Genomic DNA, 18,760 nt, shown 5'->3' with positions numbered 1-18,760 from the left:
GTCCTCACAGGCAGCACCACCCCTTGGGCTGCTTCTCCTGGCCTCCCCCAGCTACTGCCTTAGCTCCTTGTCTCTGCTGGGCCCCACCTTCCACACCCAAATGTGTCCCTTGGCTGTCAGCTCCCTCTCCGGTGCACTGAGGGGTGACAGAGCCAGAGTGGGGTTTGTTACCTTTATTTTATATAGTTTTGTGTGTTTGCATTGGTGATGGCACAAAAAGACAGTTCCTTCACCAGTGATGTACATCCTTCTTCATGTTAGGACACAACCCAACGTCCTTCACTCTGCTTTATCTCACAGATGAACTGGATTAGGTCTCCTTGATTACTCTGAGGCACAGTGCAGTGCTTTTTGCCTTCTGACACTCCAGCACAATATGTGTGACTTTCCCTTACTCTGCGCATTGACCTGACGGGTCATTTCACATTTTTCACTTTCAAAACCTCAGTTGGACGGGGACTATTTCCAAAGTGGGGCAAGCTGATGGGTTCTGCCTCAGCCATTTGAAGCGTGCTATACTTGAGTTTTTCAGCCTGAGTTTGCTAAAGTTGACCCAGGAAGGTAAATGGATGTTCATGTGTCTCGTAGGAATAAGGAAAAGTATCATGGGTTTCCAATGGCCATTTCAAATCTAGGTCAATCCCAGGAACCCACTGAACTAGGGTGTTGTCTTTGAAGGGGTTTCCTGTGCTGGGCTGGGCTGCAGTTACAGGGACAAAGACCACTGCTGGCAGTGGAGGTGCCCTGGGAATTCCACCTGGCTCCACCAGATTTTCCCAAAGGGCTCCGGTCTCCTGCAGGTCTTTTCTGACATCTGCTGGTCCAGGGAAGTGCCTCAAACACAAGGGGGCCACAGGAGGATTTCCCTGGTTATGCTTATGGTCAGACAGCAAAGCTCTGCCTCAATAACCCATAGTTTTTTTAGTACTTAACTAATAAAGCAACTACTCATCAGCTTAAATGATTCAATCCCTTCCATAAAAAGTTTCACGTGAAGTGTAATTTCTATCATGAAGAAATGAGAATTTCTATGTTCTATATTCATTGCAGGAGAAGAAATACTGGTGTTCACCTGTACTTACATTGTCATCGCTTTGTCTATCATGGTGTGCTCCCTCATCTTCCAGGCACAAAACCCATCTTGATTACACAGACCTTGCTGAATGTCCCCTTTCCAGCTGCCTGTCTGGACCTATGCACTTCCCATGGTTCTCCTGCTTTGCCCTCCCCTTACTCTTGGATCATTCAGACCGCTCTCACCAACCCAGTTGCTGCTTTGAGTTTCAGTGAGTTCCAGCTCGCCCATCTCTCAGCAGTCTGTCTGACGGTTTCCTTAGCAAGAAACTCATCATTTATCATTGAATTAGTATGATATGGATTAATATTAACAATTATTTTAAATTTCCTGTTAATCAGTGTAAAATAGATCATGTACAGTCATCCTTTTGGGAAGGTAAACATCACTGGAGGCAACAAAATGAGGAACTTGAACTTTGTTTGTTTTATTTTATTTTGAAAATAGCAGCATGATTTCATGTTGTTTTTACATAGGAAAAACCCTGCTCTTCCTACCTAAGCAGGGCTTAAAAAGAGTAACACTAGACCAATATCTATGGGAAAATGATGCTCCAAACTGAAATGCAACAAAATTCAGTCTTTAAAATGAGGAAAGATTTCTATTAGATGCTCTTTGAAATCTTCTTCCTTAACTACACCATGAAAGCTCTCCAATTAGCTCTACAAGTCTTGAAGATTTGAAGAAAATTATGGGAGAGATATGGCTGCTTAAGACATTCTGCATTTTAATGAGTTCCATGGTGTATTTTGGTGCTCAGTCTATGAAGATCAGGTACTGAGAGGAGAATGATGCAACTGCTTGAGAAAGTAAAGTCAGAAGGAAAAGTTGAAGTGACTTGGAGTATTAATGGGCCCCACTGAGGGCTGTTCCTAACAAAGCCTCCCCAGGGACTTGTTAGGGCAGATCATTGGAGGCCTTGATTGCAGACAGGCAAAGCGCTGTGCTGAGAAAAGTCTTGGTTGGTTTTGGTGAAGCAGAAGGGCCAAGGCCTGACCCCAGCCCCTGGGAGGGGAGATCCTGCACCCCCACGTCTGGCTCAGGGCTCTTCTTGGGGTCTGTATGATGTGGTGGGCAGTGTGATGCCACGAGAAGAACTTCATTAGGACACCTCCCCACCCCTGCACAGGGTATCAAGGAAGCAGTGAGGCCCCATTGCAATGACTATATCTCGTCTCCTCTGAGGCTCTAGGCAAAGGGACAAAAAGGTCAGGGCTGTTGGGGCCTTGCCTTCTTGCCAGCACCCTCTGCCTTCTCCTCTGCAGGCTTTCCTATGCTGTCCCACGCTTTGCCCTATTTCCTTGAAGTCTGCAGACACCCATCTCTGTCCACCACCTTGCTCTCATCCAGGACTTTCCGTCATCTCAGCCATGTCTCGTCAACCCTCAGCTGTTCCTTGATGAACAAAAAGCCTGGGTCTGACCATAGACTCTCTTTCAGTGACCTTTGTCAGCACAGCACGACCCTTTGAGGGACATTTCTTCCTCCTTGTGGCCAGTGCCACCCTACCAAGGTACACTCTGTGGCACTTTTTTCTCTCCTGCTCTTTCCTACTACCAAAGAAAGCTCCATCAGGGTGGAAACCACTCCTGAAGCAGGCATCCCAACCCATCAGGCTCCTTGCGGCCTGTCAGCCAAGCACACAGAAGTCACCTCACCAGCATCTTCAAAGCCCTGGGCCTGCTGCTGGCCTTGCAGCTTCTTGGCTAGACACAGCCAAGCCTTGTGCCTCCTGCTGTCCAGTCCTGGCCTCAAGCAGAAGGGACAGGAGAACCCCTCTGCGGGCCTTCTTTGTGTCTGGGTCCTCCTGGGGATGGAGGCAGAGGGGATCCCACAGGCAGCATGCCAAGCAGGGGCCTTCTGCTGGCCTAGCAAGGCCACTGGCAGATGTCAGCCCCAAAGTGCACATCCCAGGGAGAAGCCAAGGGTGACCTGCCACCTCCAGACAGCAGGGACCTCACAGTCCCTTTGCGTGACACGTTCCTGCTGCTGCCCTATCAGCTGCAGAGACAGAAGTGACCTCCCAGTCACTGCCCCAGTCACATTCCTCTTGCTGGGGCAGGAGATCCTGAGGCACAGCTGACCACTTTCTCGTCCCCACGGGAATAGGGCTCACCTTTGTGGGTCAGAGAGTAAACAGGGCTTTGTGCCGGCCCTGCTCAGAGGGCATCCTCAGCACCGCCCTGAAGATCTGCACATAGGACAGCACAAGTTTTAGTGGGAGTGTTTGGTGTTCTGCTTGTGGTGTCAGGTCTCCGGTTAAGGTATGGAGAAGCTCTGTGGTTTAGGGTTTTTTAGGTCTCCCAAGAAGTCCAGGGTTAAATAGAGCATTTTAATGCTAGTGTAAAGGAAAGGGATGAAGAGCGAAAATGGATTCCTTTCAGAGTGTTGTAGTAGCATTTAGGTTTAGGGATTAAAATTCCTGGTTCAAGTAAGGTAAGGGCCATACATGACTGTTTTAAGTCAGTGTTAAAGCAGCGTCTACATTACATGAACCCTCTTACCTCTATGAAATCATAAGTTTCTGCTGGCCAAGCTCTTCTTCCCACCCCAAAATCTCACATCTCTCTTGTCCAGGCTGCTCCTGACCTCCCCATATCTTATTGGGATCAGCTTTCTGATGACATTCTTGATCCCAGAGTATCTGTCTCACCTCTGTTGGCTACTCTCGTCTTGAGAAGGAAGTGGCATTGTTGTCAGGAGGGAAAGGGCACAAAGGTCTCTAGGAGCATCCTGCACAATGTGCCCATCAGCTCTGCACCTCCACAAAACTGCGTTTCCTACCTACAAGTTTTGTTTTCAGAATGGCTTCTCTGGTGCAGGGTTCCTTTTTCCATGTCCTCACACACGGTTTTATTTCGGATGTGCAGGGATGGGATAAGGAAAGCCAAGGCACGGATGGAACTGTGCTTCAGAGGGGATGAAAATAATAACCGAAGAGATTCTACAGATACATTGCTCAGAAAAGAAAGGCCAAGGAGAGTGTACCCCCTCTGGTGGATGAGAAGGGTGAACTGGTAATGACATACATGGAGAAGGCTGAGGGACTCAGCAACGTCTTCTCCTCAGTCTTCACCGCCAGTCAGGCTTCCCAAGTCTTTCATTTCCCTGAACCCAGAGATGGAGGCTGGGGGGCAAAGTCCCACCTGCTGTAAATGAAGAGCAGGTTCGAAACCACCTGATGAAACTTAACGAGTACAAGTCTATGGGGCATGATAACTTGCACCCCAGGTCCTGAAGGAACTGGCCGATATAGTTGCCAAGCCTCTCTCCATCCTATTTGAAGAGTCCTGGCAGTCGGGTGAAGTCCCTGGTGACTGGGAAAAGGGAAACATCATTCCCCTTTTGATTAAGGGTAGAAAGGAGGACCCAAGGAACTCCAGAACGGTGAACCTCACCTCTGTGCCTGGCAAGACCATGGAAAAGATCCTCCTGGAATCAATGTCAAGGCACATGCAAGAGAAAGATGTGATCCGAGACAGCCAGCATGGCTTCACCAAAGGGTAGGTTGTGCCGGACAAATCTGGTGGCTTTCTACAATGGAGTGACCACATCAGACGACAAGGGAAGACCGACCAATGTCATCTACTTCGACTTCAGATGATCAAGATGATCTTTAAGGTCCCTTCCAGCATGGGCCATTCTGTGATTCGATGGTCTCACAAACTATATCTCAAGCATGACTCCCATCCCATCAGCCTTCCTGTGGTCTCTCACCTGACCAGAACAGAAGGTGCCTCGCCATCATCTTCAGTGCCATGTGCATGCCTCTGCCCTTTACGGTCCCTGTCTGGGCCACATTCCTGCTGCTGGTCCGTCAGCTCCAGAGACAGAAGTGACCTCCCAGCCTCCTTCCCAGCCACGTGCCTCCTGCAGGCCTTGCAGATCCTGAGGCACACCTGATCCCATCACAGCATTCCCAGCCAGCTCCTCCTTGTGGCCTCTGCTCTGATCACATACCTGTCACCTCACATGCCTCTTCCAATGCCATGTGACTGCTGCAGGACCTCACAGCCCCTGCCCTGCCCCAAGGGGACAAAGAGCTGAAGTTAGAGGTAGGAGTGGGGTTGAATCTGAGATGTGCTGTGTGCATGGTGGAGGGCTTTGGGGGTTAGGTGTTCAGGACAAAGATTAGGGATTAAAGGCCACCCTCCGGGGTTAAGGGAATGGCAAGGGCTTTAAGGGAGGGATTGGTGTTCTGCTCAAGGATCCTGCTCAAGGTTTAGGATAAGGGCAAGCTTTGAGTCTTATAGTTTAGTTCTGGGTTGAGGGCTAGGGTTAAGTCTGGGATTAAGCTGGTTAGACTTAATCATCCTTCTGCTTGCTCTTCTAGTAGAAAATGGGTTTAATATCTGCCTTTTCCAAGTCCCGGGGAATGTCTTTGATCAATCCGTCCTTTCCAAGGTCTTTGAGATAGGTCTTATGACGATGTCTGCAGATCCACCTCTCCACCTGCAGACCCATCTCTCACCCTTCCAAAACCACCTCTAAGCAACCTGAGGACTGACCAGGAGGATGATGAAGGTTTGGGAAAGGCCTTGATTAAGATCTCTGAGGAGGGCTGTTCTGCACTTCACATACAGTGATGATGGTGTCGTAGGAAACAGTAACACTCGTGAGGACAGAAGAGCAGCTGGATAAGGCCTTGGGCCTGGCAACACAGGGTGCACACACATGAAAACTGCACGAGAGCGAAGAGGAAGATTGGATCCAAAATACAGATCGTGAAAGCAAAGACCATGAGTATCACCGTGGCACTGCAGGAGAGGCGCAACAATGGGACAAAAGCACAGAAGGTGTCCACAACACTGGGGCCAAAGCACTGTAGCTGGGAGGAGGAGAAATAATTACTGTACATGAGAGAAATTCCCCTGGTTCAGGTACAGCTGCCTTCTGGAGTCAGACTTTCCACTTCACGAGCTTGGCAGAGAACAGGGATGGCGTACAGCCCAGGGCTGACCGTAGGACATGGCCCCCAGCAGGAAGCACTCCGGTCATGCAGAAGGTGCATCTGACAGTGCTCCCACCTCTGTGAGAAAAGGGGGTGCTGTCCCCAGCCAGGAAGCTGGCCAGCAACTGGCGCAGGGTGGTGGAGTTCAGCCAAGGCTGACCTGCCACCTCCAGACACAAGGCACCTCACAGTCCCTTTGCGTGACACGTTCCTGCTGCTGCCCTATCAGCTGCAGAGACAGAAGTGACCTCCCAGTCACTGCCCCAGTCACATTCCTCCTGCTGGGGCAGGAGATCCTGAGGCAGAGCTGACTTCTCTCTAGCCCCCTCGCTACCTGTTTTTCACTTTCTGGGTTAGAGATTAAGCAAAGTTTTAGTGAGAGTGTTTGGTGTTCTGCTTGTGGTGTCAGGTCTGTGGTTAAGGTATGGGCAAGATCTGTGGTTTAGGGTTTTTTTAAGTCTGCCAAGGAGTCTAGGGTTAAATAGACCGTTTTAATGCTAGTGTTAAGGGAAGGCATTAGGGTTAGCAAGAGAGAAAATGGATTCCTTTCAGAGTGTTGGAGTGGCATTTAGGTTTAGGGATTAAAATTCCTGGTTCAATTAAGTTAAAGGGCACACGTGACTCTTTTAAGTCAGTGTTACCACAGCATCTACATTACATGAACCCTCTTACCTCTATGAAATCATACGTTTCTGCTGGCCAAGCTCTTCTTCCCACCCCAAAATCTCACATCTCTCTTGTCCAGGCTGCTCCTGACCTCCCCATATCTTACTGGGATCAGCTTTCTGATGACATTCTTGATCCCAGGGTATCTGTCTCACCTCTGTTGGCGACTCTATTCTTGAGACAGAAGTGGCGTTGTTGTCAGGAGGGAAAAGGGCACAAAGGTCTTTAGTAGCATCCTCCAAAATGTGCCCATCAGCTCTGCACCTCCACCAAATTATGCTTGTTGTTGTTTAACCCAGCCGGCAGCTAAACACCACACAGCTGTTCGCTCACCCTTCCCCCCTCCCTCTCTCGGATGGGGGAGAGAAGAGGGAAAGTGAAGCCTGTGAGCTGAGATAAAGACAGTTTATTAAGACAGGAATATAATAATAACAATAATAATAATAATACTATTACTAATAATAATGCGTACAAAACAAGTGATGCACAATGCAATTGCTCACCACCCGCTGACCGATGCCCAGCCTATCCCTGAGCAGCTGGCCCCCCCACCCCGGCTAGGCACCCCTATATATTGTTTAGCATGACACCAGATGGTATGGAATACCCCTTTGGCCAGTTTGGGTCAGCTGTCCTGGGTCTGTCCCCTCCCAGCTCCTGCTGCACCCCCAGCCTGCTCGCTGGCAGGACAGAGCGAGAAGCCGAAAAGTCCTTGGCCTGGTGTAAACACTGCTCTGCAAGAATTAAAACATCAGCATGTTATCCGTGCTCTTCTCATCCTAATCCAAAACATAGCACCCTACCAGCTACTAGGAGGAAAATTAACTCTGTCCTAACTGGAACCAGGACAGATATCCACCCCTTATTCCATACCATTTATGTCATGCTCAGGTTACACTCTTTCCAATACCTTGTAATTAATCACCATTTTCATCTATGATATATAGCAATCATGGTAGTGATGACATACAGTATTATATAATAATTAACATACTACAATTCAACTCATGGGCTATTCTCAGCCAGTATCAAATCCCCTTGAGGTACACACCGGACCTCCCCATTCTTTTGCATTACCCACCAAGTGCATCCAGGTCCCTGAGCAAAAGCAATTCCACGAATGGGTTTGCCTTTTCCTGAGGCAGGAGTAACCCAGACTGTTTTACCCAGCATGTTTCTTACGTGCACTACAGGAACTTTATCCCCTTCTACAGTGCGTAACAGGTTTGATTGGGCAGGTCCAGCTCGGTTGGCAGATCCCCTCGTATTGACTAACCAGGTGGCCTTTGCCAAATGTGTATCCCAATTTTTGAATGTCCCAGCACCCATTGCTTTCAGTGTAGTCTTCAACAGTCCATTGTATCGTTCAACTTTTCCAGAGGCTGGTGCATGATAGGGGATGTGATACACCCACTCAATACCATGTTCTTTGGCCCAAGTGTCTATAAGGTTGTTTCGGAAATGAGTCCCGCTGTCTGACTCAATTCTCTCTGGGGTGCCATGTCACCATAGGACTTGCTTTTCAAGGCCCAGAATAGTGTTCCGGGCGGTGGCATGGGGCACAGGATATGTTTCCAGCCATCCGGTGGTTGCTTCCACCATTGTAAGTACGTGGCGCTTGCCGTTGCGGGTTTGAGGGAGTGTGATGTAATCAATCTGCCAGGCCTGTCCATATTTATATTTCAGCCATCGTCCTCCATACCAAAGAGGCTTGGACCGTTTGGCTTGCTTGATTGCAGCACATGTTTCACAATCATGAATAACTTGTGCTATAGTGCCCATGGTCAGGTCCACCCCTCGATCACGAGCCCATCTGTATGTTGCATCTCTACCTTGATGGCCTGAGGTGTCATGGGCCCATCGGGCTATAAATAATTCACCTTTATGTTGCCAGTCCAGGTCCACCTGAGCCACTGCAATCTTAGCAGCCTGATCTACCTGCTGGTTGTTTTGATGTTCTTCAGTAGCCCGATTCTTGGGCACATGAGCATCTACATGGCGTACCTTTACAACCTTGTTCTCTACCCGGGCAGCAATATCTTGCCACAATGCCGCAACCCAGATGGGTTTGCCCCTGCGCTGCCAGTTGTTCTGCTTCCATTGCTGTAACCACCCCCACAGGGCATTTGCTACCATCCATGAATCAGTATAGAGATAGCGAACTGGCCACTTTTCTCGTTCAGCAATATCTAAAGCCAGCTGAATGGCTTTCACTTCTGCCAACTGACTCGATTCACCTTCTCCCTCAGCAGCTTCTGCAACTCATCGTGTAGGACTCCATACAGCAGCTTTCCATCTCCGATGCTTTCCCACAATACGACAGGACCCATCAGTGAACAAGGCATATTTCTTCTCTTTTTCTGGTGGCTTGTTGTACAGTGGGACTTCTTCAGCACGGACCACTTCCTCCTCTGATGATATCCCAAAGCTTTTGCCTTCTGGCCAGTCCATAATCACTTCCAAGATTCCTGGGCGACTGGGGTTTCCTATTCGAGCCCGCTGAGTAATCAGTGCAACCCACTTGCTCCATGTAGCATCAGTTGCATGATGTGTAGAGGGGACCCTTCCTTTGAACATCCAGCCTAGTACCGGCAGTCGGGGTGCCAGGAGGAGCTGCGCTTCAGTACCGACCACTTCCGAAGCAGATCGAACTCCTTCATATGCTGCCAATATCTCCTTTTCAGTTGGAGTATAGCGGGCTTCAGATCCTCTGTATCCCCGACTCCAAAACCCCAGGGGTCGACCTCGACTTTCCCCAGGTTCTTTCTGCCAGAGGCTCCAGGTGGGACCATTCTCCCCGGCTGCGGTGTAGAGCACATTCTTTACATCTGGTCCTGTTCGGACTGGCCCGAGGGCTACTGCATGAACTATTTCCTGCTTAATTTGTTCAAAGGCTTGTCGTTGCTCAGGGCCCCATTCAAAAGCATTCTTCTTACGGGTTACTTGGTAGAGCGGGTTTACAATCAGACTGCAATTTGGAATGTGCATTCTCTAAAACCCCACGACACCTAGGAAAGTTTGTGTTTCTTTTTTGCTACTTGGTGGAGACATAGCTGTTATTTTGTTGATCACATCCATTGGGATTTGACGACATCCATCTTGCCATTTTATTCCTAAAAATTGGATCTCTCGTGCAGGTCCTTTAACTTTATTCTGTTTTATGGCAAAACCGGCCTTCAGAAGGATTTGGACTATTTTCTTCCCTTTCTCGAAAACTTCTTCTGCAGTGTCACCCCACACAATGATGTCATCGATGTACTGCAGGTGTTCAGGAGCTTCCCCCTGCTCCAGCGCAGACTGGATCAGTCCATGGCAAATGGTAGGGCTGTGTTTCCACCCCTGGGGCAGCCGATTCCAAGTATATTGGACTCCCCTCCAAGTGAGAGCAAACTGTGGCCTGCACTGTGCTGCTAGAGGGATGGAGAAAAATGCATTAGCGATATCAGTTGTGGCATACCACTTGGCTGCCTTTGATTCCAGTTCATACTGGAGTTCTAGCATGTCCGGCACTGCAGCACTCAGTGGTGGCGTGACTTCGTTCAGGCCACGATAGTCCACTGTTAGTCTCCACTCACCATTAGACTTTCGCACTGGCCATATGGGACTATTAAAAGGTGAATGAGTCTTGCTGATCACTCCTTGGCTCTCCAGTTGACGATAGTAGCTTATGGATGGGACTCAGGGAGTCTCGGTTGGTGCGATATTGCCGCCGGTGCACAGTTGTGGTAGCGATCGGCACTTGCTGTTCTTCAACCCTCAGCAACCCCACAACAGAAGGGTCCTCTGAGAGACCAGGCAAGGTAGACAACTGTTTAATGTCCTCTGTCTGTAAGACAGCTATGCCAAAAGCCCAGCGGAACCCTTTTGGGTCCTTGAAATATCCTCTTCTAAGATAGTCTATGCCAAGAATGCACGGAGCATCCGGGCCAGTCACAATACGGTGCTTTTGCCACTCATTCCCGGTTAGACTCACTTCAGCCTCCAATACAGTTAACTGCTGGGATCCCCCCGTCACACCATAAATACAGATGGGCTCTGGCCCTTTATAGCTTGATGGCATTAGAGTACATTGTGCACCGGTGTCTACTAAAGCCTTATACCTCTGTGCGTCTGACGTGCCAGGCCATCGAATCCACACAGTCCAATAAACTCGATTGTCCCTTTCCTCCCCCTGGCTGGAGGCAGGGCCCCTCTAGTCCTGGTCAGAATCTTCGTTTCTGTGTTTAAAGGACTGCCTGCTGGAAGTTGGAGCAGCAAACTTTTCAGAGAACTCCTTTTTCCCAATTGTTTTCTTTTGCAATTCACGTACCCGTGCCTCTAGGGTCGCAGTAGATTTTCCATCCCATTTTCTCATGGCCTCTCCATGGTCACGTAGGTAATATCACAGGGTGGCGCGGTGTGTGTGCCCACCATATTGTCTTCCTTGCACAGATGAACGTTTACCCCTAATAGCTGAGACACTGGTTTGTACAGGTGGGGAGGAAAATAATCTCTCTTTAAGTTGGTGGACCTCTTCAGAAAGTTTCTCCAAAGTATTCTCTTTTAGCTGGTGGACACTGGTTCGTTCAGGTGGAGGGGAAGATAAATTCTCTTTAAGTTGGTGGACCTCTTCAGAGAGTTTCTCCACAGCCAAGACACAGGCCTGTAGGGAAGAGGAGAGATTTCCTTCGTACTGCCGGAGTATTTTAGTCACTTCATTCACTGTGGGTTCCTCCTCCTCTTTCCAGGTTAGTATTGCCAATGAGCTGGCATATGATGATGGTGCACTCTGTACAAACTTCCGCCACATGGGTCGTGTACACCGGACTGCATCTGGATCTGCGGATGTTTGTGCGTCGTCTAGGTCCTTATAAATTACTTCCCGTATGGCCAATTCCCTCAGGTACTGAATTCCCTTCTCCATGGTGGTCCATTTGCCTGGTAGACATACAAGTTCTTCCTTGAAGGGATACCTTTCCTGCACAGCTGACAGGAGACGCCTCCAGAGGCTGCGAGATCGTGCTCCATCTCCAATTGCTTTGTCAATACATGCATCCCTAGCAAGGGATCCCAGCCGCCTGGCTTCCTTGCCCTCTAATTCCACACAATTGGCTCTGGTGTCCCAGCACCGGAGCAGCCAGGTGACAAGCTGCTCACCTATACAGCGACCAAAATCTTTTTGCACATCTCGTAGCTCACGCTGGTATAGAGTCCGGGTAGTTACTGTTGATTTTTCGACATCCTCATCCTCATCTTCATCCTCCTGCACCTTTGATGGCCCAGCCTCGTCTTCTCTATGCCCAGACTTAGCAGAAGACTGTCTGCGTTCTAAATGACCTGAGCCTCTATACCATTTTTTCACCTTGTCTACAGGGGCAACTTGCACTGCTACAGCTCGTTTCTCTGACCCAGCCACAGGGTCTGCCACAGGGGTTGGAATACCCTCTGCGGGGTTAACTTGCACTGCTACAGCTCGTTTCTCTGACCCAGACACAGGGTCTGCCACAGGGGTTGGAATACCCTCTGCGGGGTCAACTTGCACTGCTACAGCTCGTTTCTCTGACCCAGCCACAGGAGTGGGAGCAGCTGCAGGAGCTGGAGCGGCTGCAGGGGCTGGAGTGGCTGCAGGAGCTGGAGCTGGAGCAGCTGCAGGGGCTGGAGCCGGAGCGGCTGCAGGAGCTGGAGCTGGAGCGGCTGCGGGAGCTGTCACTAGGTTGATAGTAGCATCAATTGCAGCTCGATAGGCACAAGCCAGACCCCAGCACGCTACAGTGATTTGTGTCACTTTGGAACTGCCAGAGTCATGACACCTTTTTTTCAAGCATTCTGCCAGCTTTTTAGGATTTTGCAGTTGTTCAGGGGTGAATGTCCAAAACACTGGAGGTGACCACTGCTCTAGAAACCTGCCCATATCCTCCCACACTCCCTGCCACTCGCAACTATCCCGCCTCAAGACAGATCTCCGGATGAGATTCCTAAGTAGTTGTTTAACCCTCAACAAAACCTGAAGCGCATTCAGGAGACATAACAACAAGAGCAGGCTGGTCTGAGTACCCCAAGGATATTCAACATCTCGGAGAACCACCGTAACTAACTCGGGGGATAAGAGGGTGGTGAAGGAGAAAGGGAGAGTGAACAGGTAGGGAAACATGTCTTCCCCTGTCCCCTTCACAGATTGGCTCCCTAACGAAAACAGGCAATAGGTGTAATTGCTAATAGTTTCCGAGATATGGGTTCCAAAGTATAGAGTCGACGTCAGTGCTGAGTACAAATACCAGGTTAGAGTCGTGACCAGATATTTCATCATTTCATAAGCCATTGTTACACCGCACAGTACCATAACAATCTTAAACCAGGGCCCGGAAAGGATAAACAGCATGACAGGGAGCACATACAGAAAGTAACGCACCATAAAACTCAATTTGGAAAACAGGTACAGCAGACTGGAGATTAAGGCAATCAACATCGTGACTAGCAACTATTAAGCAGGTCCAATACTTATACCAATTCTAGTTTAAAACACTCTGGACAAATTGGTCGATATCTCAACTCTTCGAGCCCCACGTTGGGCGCCAAAAGGACTGTTGTGGTTTAACCCGGCTGGCAGCTAAACACCACACAGCCGTTCGCTCACCCTCCCCCCTCCCTCTCTGGGATGGGGGAGAGAAACGGGAAAGTGAAGCCGGTGAGTTGAGATAAAGACAGTTTATTAAGACAGGAATATAATAATAACAATAATAATAATAGTGATCATGATAATAGTATTACTAATAATAATGTGTAAGAAACAAGTGATGCACAATGCAATTGCTCACCACCCGCTGACCGATGCCCAGCCTATCCCCAAGCAGCCGGCCCCCCACCCCGGCCAGCCACCCCTATATATTGTTTAGCATGACGCCAGATGGTATGGAATACCCCTTTGGCCAGTTTGGGTCAGCTGTCCTGGGTCTGTCCCCTCCCAGCTCCTGCTGCACCCCCAGCCTGCTCGCTGGCAGGACAGAGCGAGAAGCCGAAAAGTCCTTGGCCTGGTGTAAACACTGCTCTGCAAGAATTAAAACATCAGCATGTTATCCGCGCTCTTCTCATCCTAATACAAAACATAGCACCCTACCAGCTACTAGGAGGAAAATTAACTCTGTCCTAACTGGAACCAGGACAATCCCTAAACCTAAATGCTGCTCCACACGCTGACAGGAATTCACTACTCTAATGCCTGACCTCAAAGAATCCCGTGAAGCCAAAACTCAGCCCCTTACCTTTACACTTGCTCTCTTGTTCACCCTGATCCCTTCCCTTTACACTAGCATTAAAATGCTCTATTTAATCCTAGAGAACTTCTTACCAGTGCTAAAGAAAACCCTAAAGCACAAAGTTTACAATAGCCTAACCACAGACCTGACACCCCAAGCAGAACACCAAACCCTCCCACTAAACAGTTGTTTAATCTCTAACCCAAAGCCCCTGTTCCTGTGCATTAACCTCCTCACCTTAAACCCTCTCCTAAACCTTAACTCTGATATCATGAAAGCCATCAGAAAGCTGATCCCAATGAGATGACTAATATGGGGAGGTCAGGAGAAGCATGGACAGGAGAGATGTGAGATTTGGGGGAGGGAATAGGGGCTTGGCCAGCAGAAATTAAGGAATTTGTAGAGGTAAGAGGGTTCAGGTTATGCTGATGTTGCTGTAATGGTGACTTAAAAGAGTCACGTTAGGCCCTTCCCCAGGTTCAATCAGTAACCTTAATTCACAAATCGAAATGCTACCCCACACCCCGACAGGAATCCACTACTCTTCTGCCTGACCTCAAAGTATGCACTGAAGCCAAAACTCTGCCCATAGCCTCTTTCTCTTACATTTACTCTCTTGCTTACCTTGATCCCTGCTCTTAGCACTAGCTTGTAATTGCTCTATTTAACCCTAGACTTCAAGGGTTAAACAACAAACAAAAACCTAAACAAAACCCTAAACCTCAAAGCCTGCCCATCCCCTAACGACAGACATGACACCCCAAGCAGAACATCAAACCTGCCCACAAAATATTTGCTTAAACTCTAACCCAGAAAGGTGAGCCCTGGTCCCTAAACCCAAAAGTAAAAAGTAACCAGACAAAGCCCTCGTTCCTGTGCATTAACCTCCTCACTTTCAGCCTCTCACCTGACCCTTAACTTTAGGTGCTTGACCCCTTGTGGCAGGACAGGAACTGTAAGGTGGCTGTGCAGTCGCATGGCATTCAGAGATGGATGTGAGGGGCCATGGATCTGATCAGCTTGTGGGCCACAAGGAGGAGATGGGTGGGAATGCTCTGCTGAGCTCAGCTCTGCCGCAGGATCTCCTGCCCCAGCAGGAGGAATGGGACTGGGGCAGTGACTGGGAGGTCACTTCTGTCTCTGCAGCTGATAGGGCAGCAGCAGGAACGTGTCACGCAAAGGGACTGTGAGGTCCCTTGTGTCTGGAGGTGGCAGGTCAGCCTTGGCTTCTCCCTGGGATGTGCACTTTGGGGCTGCCATCTGCCAGTGGCCCTGCTAGGCCAGCAGAAGGCCCCTGCTTGGCATGCTGCCTGTGGGATCCCCTCTGCCTCCATCCCCAGGAGGACCCAGACACAAAGAAGGCCCGCAGAGGGGTTCTCCTGTCCCTTCTGCTTGAGGCCAGGACTGGACAGCAGGAGGCACAAGGCTTGGCTGTGTCTAGCCAAGAAGCTGCAAGGCCAGCAGCAGGCCCAGGCCTTGGAAGATGCTGCTGAGCATCTATGATCAGACCAAGCGTTGTGTTTCAAGGAACAGCTGGTGAGGGTTGACGAGACATTGACGAAACGATGGAAAGTCCTGGATGAGAGCAAGGTGGTGGACAGAGATGGGTGTCTGCAGACTTCAAGGAAATAGGGCAAAGTGTGGGACAGCATAGGAAAGCCTGCAGAGGAGAAGGCAGAGGGTTCTGGCAGAAAGGGAGGCCCCAACAGCCCTGACGTTTTTGTCCCTCTGGCTAGAGCTTCTGACGAGACAAGATATAGTCATTGCAATGGGGCCTCACTGCTTCCTTGATACCCTGTGCAGGGGTGGGGAGGTGTCCTAATGAAGTTCTTCTCGTGGCATCACACTGCCCACCACATCATACAGACCCCAAGAAGAGCCCTGAGCCAGACGTGGGGGTGCAGGATCTCCCCTCCCAGGGGCTGGGGTCAGGCCTTGGCCCTTCTGCTTCACCAAAACCAACCAAGACTTTTCTCAGCACAGAGCTTTGCCTGTCTGCAATCACGACTTCCAATTATGTGCCCTAACAAGTCCCTGGGAGGCTTTGTTAGTGACAGCCCTCAGTGGGGCCCATTAATACTCCAAGTCACTTCAACTTTTCCTTCTGACTTTACCTTCTCAAGCGGTTACATCATTCTCCTCTCAGTACCTGAGCCTCATAGACTGAGCACCAAAATACACCATGGAACTCATTAAAATGCAGAACGTCCTAAGCAGCCATATCTCTCCCATAATTTTCTTCAAGTCTTCAAGACTTGTAGAGCTAATTGGAGAGCTTTCATGGTGTAGTTAAGGAGGAAGATTTTGAGAAGCACCTGAAAATATCTTTTGTCATCTTAAAGGATGTGTTTTATTGAATTTCAGTTTGGAGCATTATTCTCTAACTGATATTGATCCAGGGTGTCTCCTTTGGAGACCTGCATAGGGAGGAAAAGCAGACTCTTGAGGTCTGACACTGCATGGAGAACCTTGCTCCTCACCACCCCAGCCCTGACATTTCTCTCTTTGGCGCTTGCATCACTTCTCCTTCCACCAGACTTCGGCCGAGAAGTCTGCAGCTGGGTTTTACAGCTCCTTTGCACCAGCTCCCTCCTGCTTGCCTTAGAGACCTGGATGCACACAGGCGCAGAAGGGTTTCTCCTTATTTCAAACCAAACAACAGGAAAACATGCAGCAATCTTCCAAAAGCAAAGCAAGCTCCTCATCCTGTGTGCCTCCTGTGAGGTTTATGTTTCCAAAAGAATGACTGGACAAGAAGTCTTTTATACTGATGGACCAGAAATTATAAGTGTTAAGATTAGAATTAATCCATATGATATTAATTCAATGATAAATGATGATGAGCTTTCTAAGGACACAGTTGGACAGACTGCAGATAGCTGGGCAAGCTTCAACTCCCTGAAGCTCAAAGCAGCAACTGGGTTGGTGAGGGCGGTCTGAGTGATCCAGGAGGAAGGGGAGGGCAAGCCAGGAGAACCATGGGAAGTGCATAGGTCCAGACAGGCAGCTGGAAAGGGGACATTCAACATGGACTGTTTAATCCAGATGGGTGGATGTACCTGGAAGATGAGGGAACACACCATGATAGACAAAATGATGACAATGCAAGTACAAGTGAACACCAGTATTTCTTTTTCTGTGGTGAATATACATCCTGAAAATGCCTATTTCTTCATGAGAGAAACTACACTGTGTGACATTTTACAGAAGGGATTGAATCATTTGAGGTAATGAAGTCGTTGCTTTATGACTTAGGTACTGAAGAAAATACTGGGTACTGAGGCAGAGCTTTGCTGTCTGACCATAAGCAACCAGTGCCAAGGTCTTCAGAGTAGTTTACTCACATTTGAAATATTTCCTTGAAATCCCATTTCCTGGTTCTGCTTCCAATGAAATCATTAGGCCTCCAGCGGCTCTGCTGCATTTAGAGTAATTCCCTGGAACAGAAGCTGTCTGAAAGGACCTGCAGGAGACCAGAGGCCATTGGTAGATACGGTGGAGACAGGTGATGTTTCCTGGGCACCTCCACTGCCAGCAGTGCTCTTTGTCCCTGTAACTGCAGCCCAGCCCAGCACAGGAAACCCCTTCAAGGCAAATTCCTTCTTCAGTCGTTTCTTGGGACAGACCTAAATTTGAAATGGCCATTGGGATCCCAAGACACTCTCCCTTCTTCCTAGGAGACACCTAAACATCCATTTACCAGTTTTCATCAATGCAAATTACACGAGAACTACGTCAAATAAAGGTAACCTGTCCCACCACGGGGCAGCGGAGGGACCTTTTTCAGTTTCAGCCTCAATTTCAGAGAGGCTTTGCCCTCTCCCTGCGCACCACGGCACAGAGCCTGGCCCTGGATGCTCCGTGAGCGCCGTGCAGGTCGTGGCAGGCTGCGGTGAGGGGACGAATGCCCTGGGCCCCCTTCGTGCTCTGCCCAGGCCAGCAAGAGCCCCGAGCGGCCTCGTGTCCCCTGCCCCTGCAGCTCTGGGCTCCCTTCCCCAGCCCTGGCTCTGCAGCACCAAGCCCTGCTGGGAGCCCTCCCCTGCATGCTGCCACCGCTCCCTGATGCTGCTGGTGCCCTCTGCCGGGCACTGCCCAGCCCAGCCCAGCCCCTGCCCACCTCTCCCCACCTCCTGGACCTTGCCTGCTCACCCATGCTTGGCCCTTTCCTACTGTTCACTGAAGGCCTCTGAGACCTTTGTGCTGTGGCCTCGCTGTGTGTCCTGGCATTGCAGAGCTCCCATCAGCCCGTGCATCCTTTGGCTTGGCTTTACTCTGAAGACCCACTCGCTGCCCACCCAACACAAGGCACACGGCATCCTAGGAGAACCCTCAGGGTGTCCTGGTGGCTCCCGATACCTCCCTGATGCCGCCAGCCCTGTCACGTTTCAATCCCAGGAAGATGCTTCTTGACCAGTCAGGGCCTCCAGGGGCACTGGGAATCCACCAGTGATGACTCAGTCCAGCCCTGACTCCCTCACCCCCCACCCCGTGCCCTCCTGCCCCTGTGTCCAGGTGGCACCCAAGCACAAGAATGAGGCCTTAAGCCTGGCATTTCCTTTAGCGTCTTCTGCTCTCCAGTTTGGGAAGAAGAGCCCTGAGCACCGAGCAACTTCACTTTTATTAACAAGATGCCACAATGGAGGCCAGGTGTAATTTAGGAATAAACATGTTTACAGAAAACCTCTCAGTCAAACAGAGGGTTGGTCATCTGGAAAAGACGAATGAAAGCAAACATTTAACTGAAAACAGAATTGCAAACAATACTACACATAAAGGTCAAAAGTTGCCTGAGATTAACTTGAATAAAAGTAGAAAAGTGAGATAGTCAATTCATTG

Source organism: Anser cygnoides, chromosome 30 (assembly GCF_040182565.1).
Source record: "Anser cygnoides isolate HZ-2024a breed goose chromosome 30, Taihu_goose_T2T_genome, whole genome shotgun sequence".
Lineage (NCBI taxonomy): Eukaryota > Metazoa > Chordata > Aves > Anseriformes > Anatidae > Anser > Anser cygnoides.
This window is presented reverse-complemented; position numbering follows the sequence as displayed.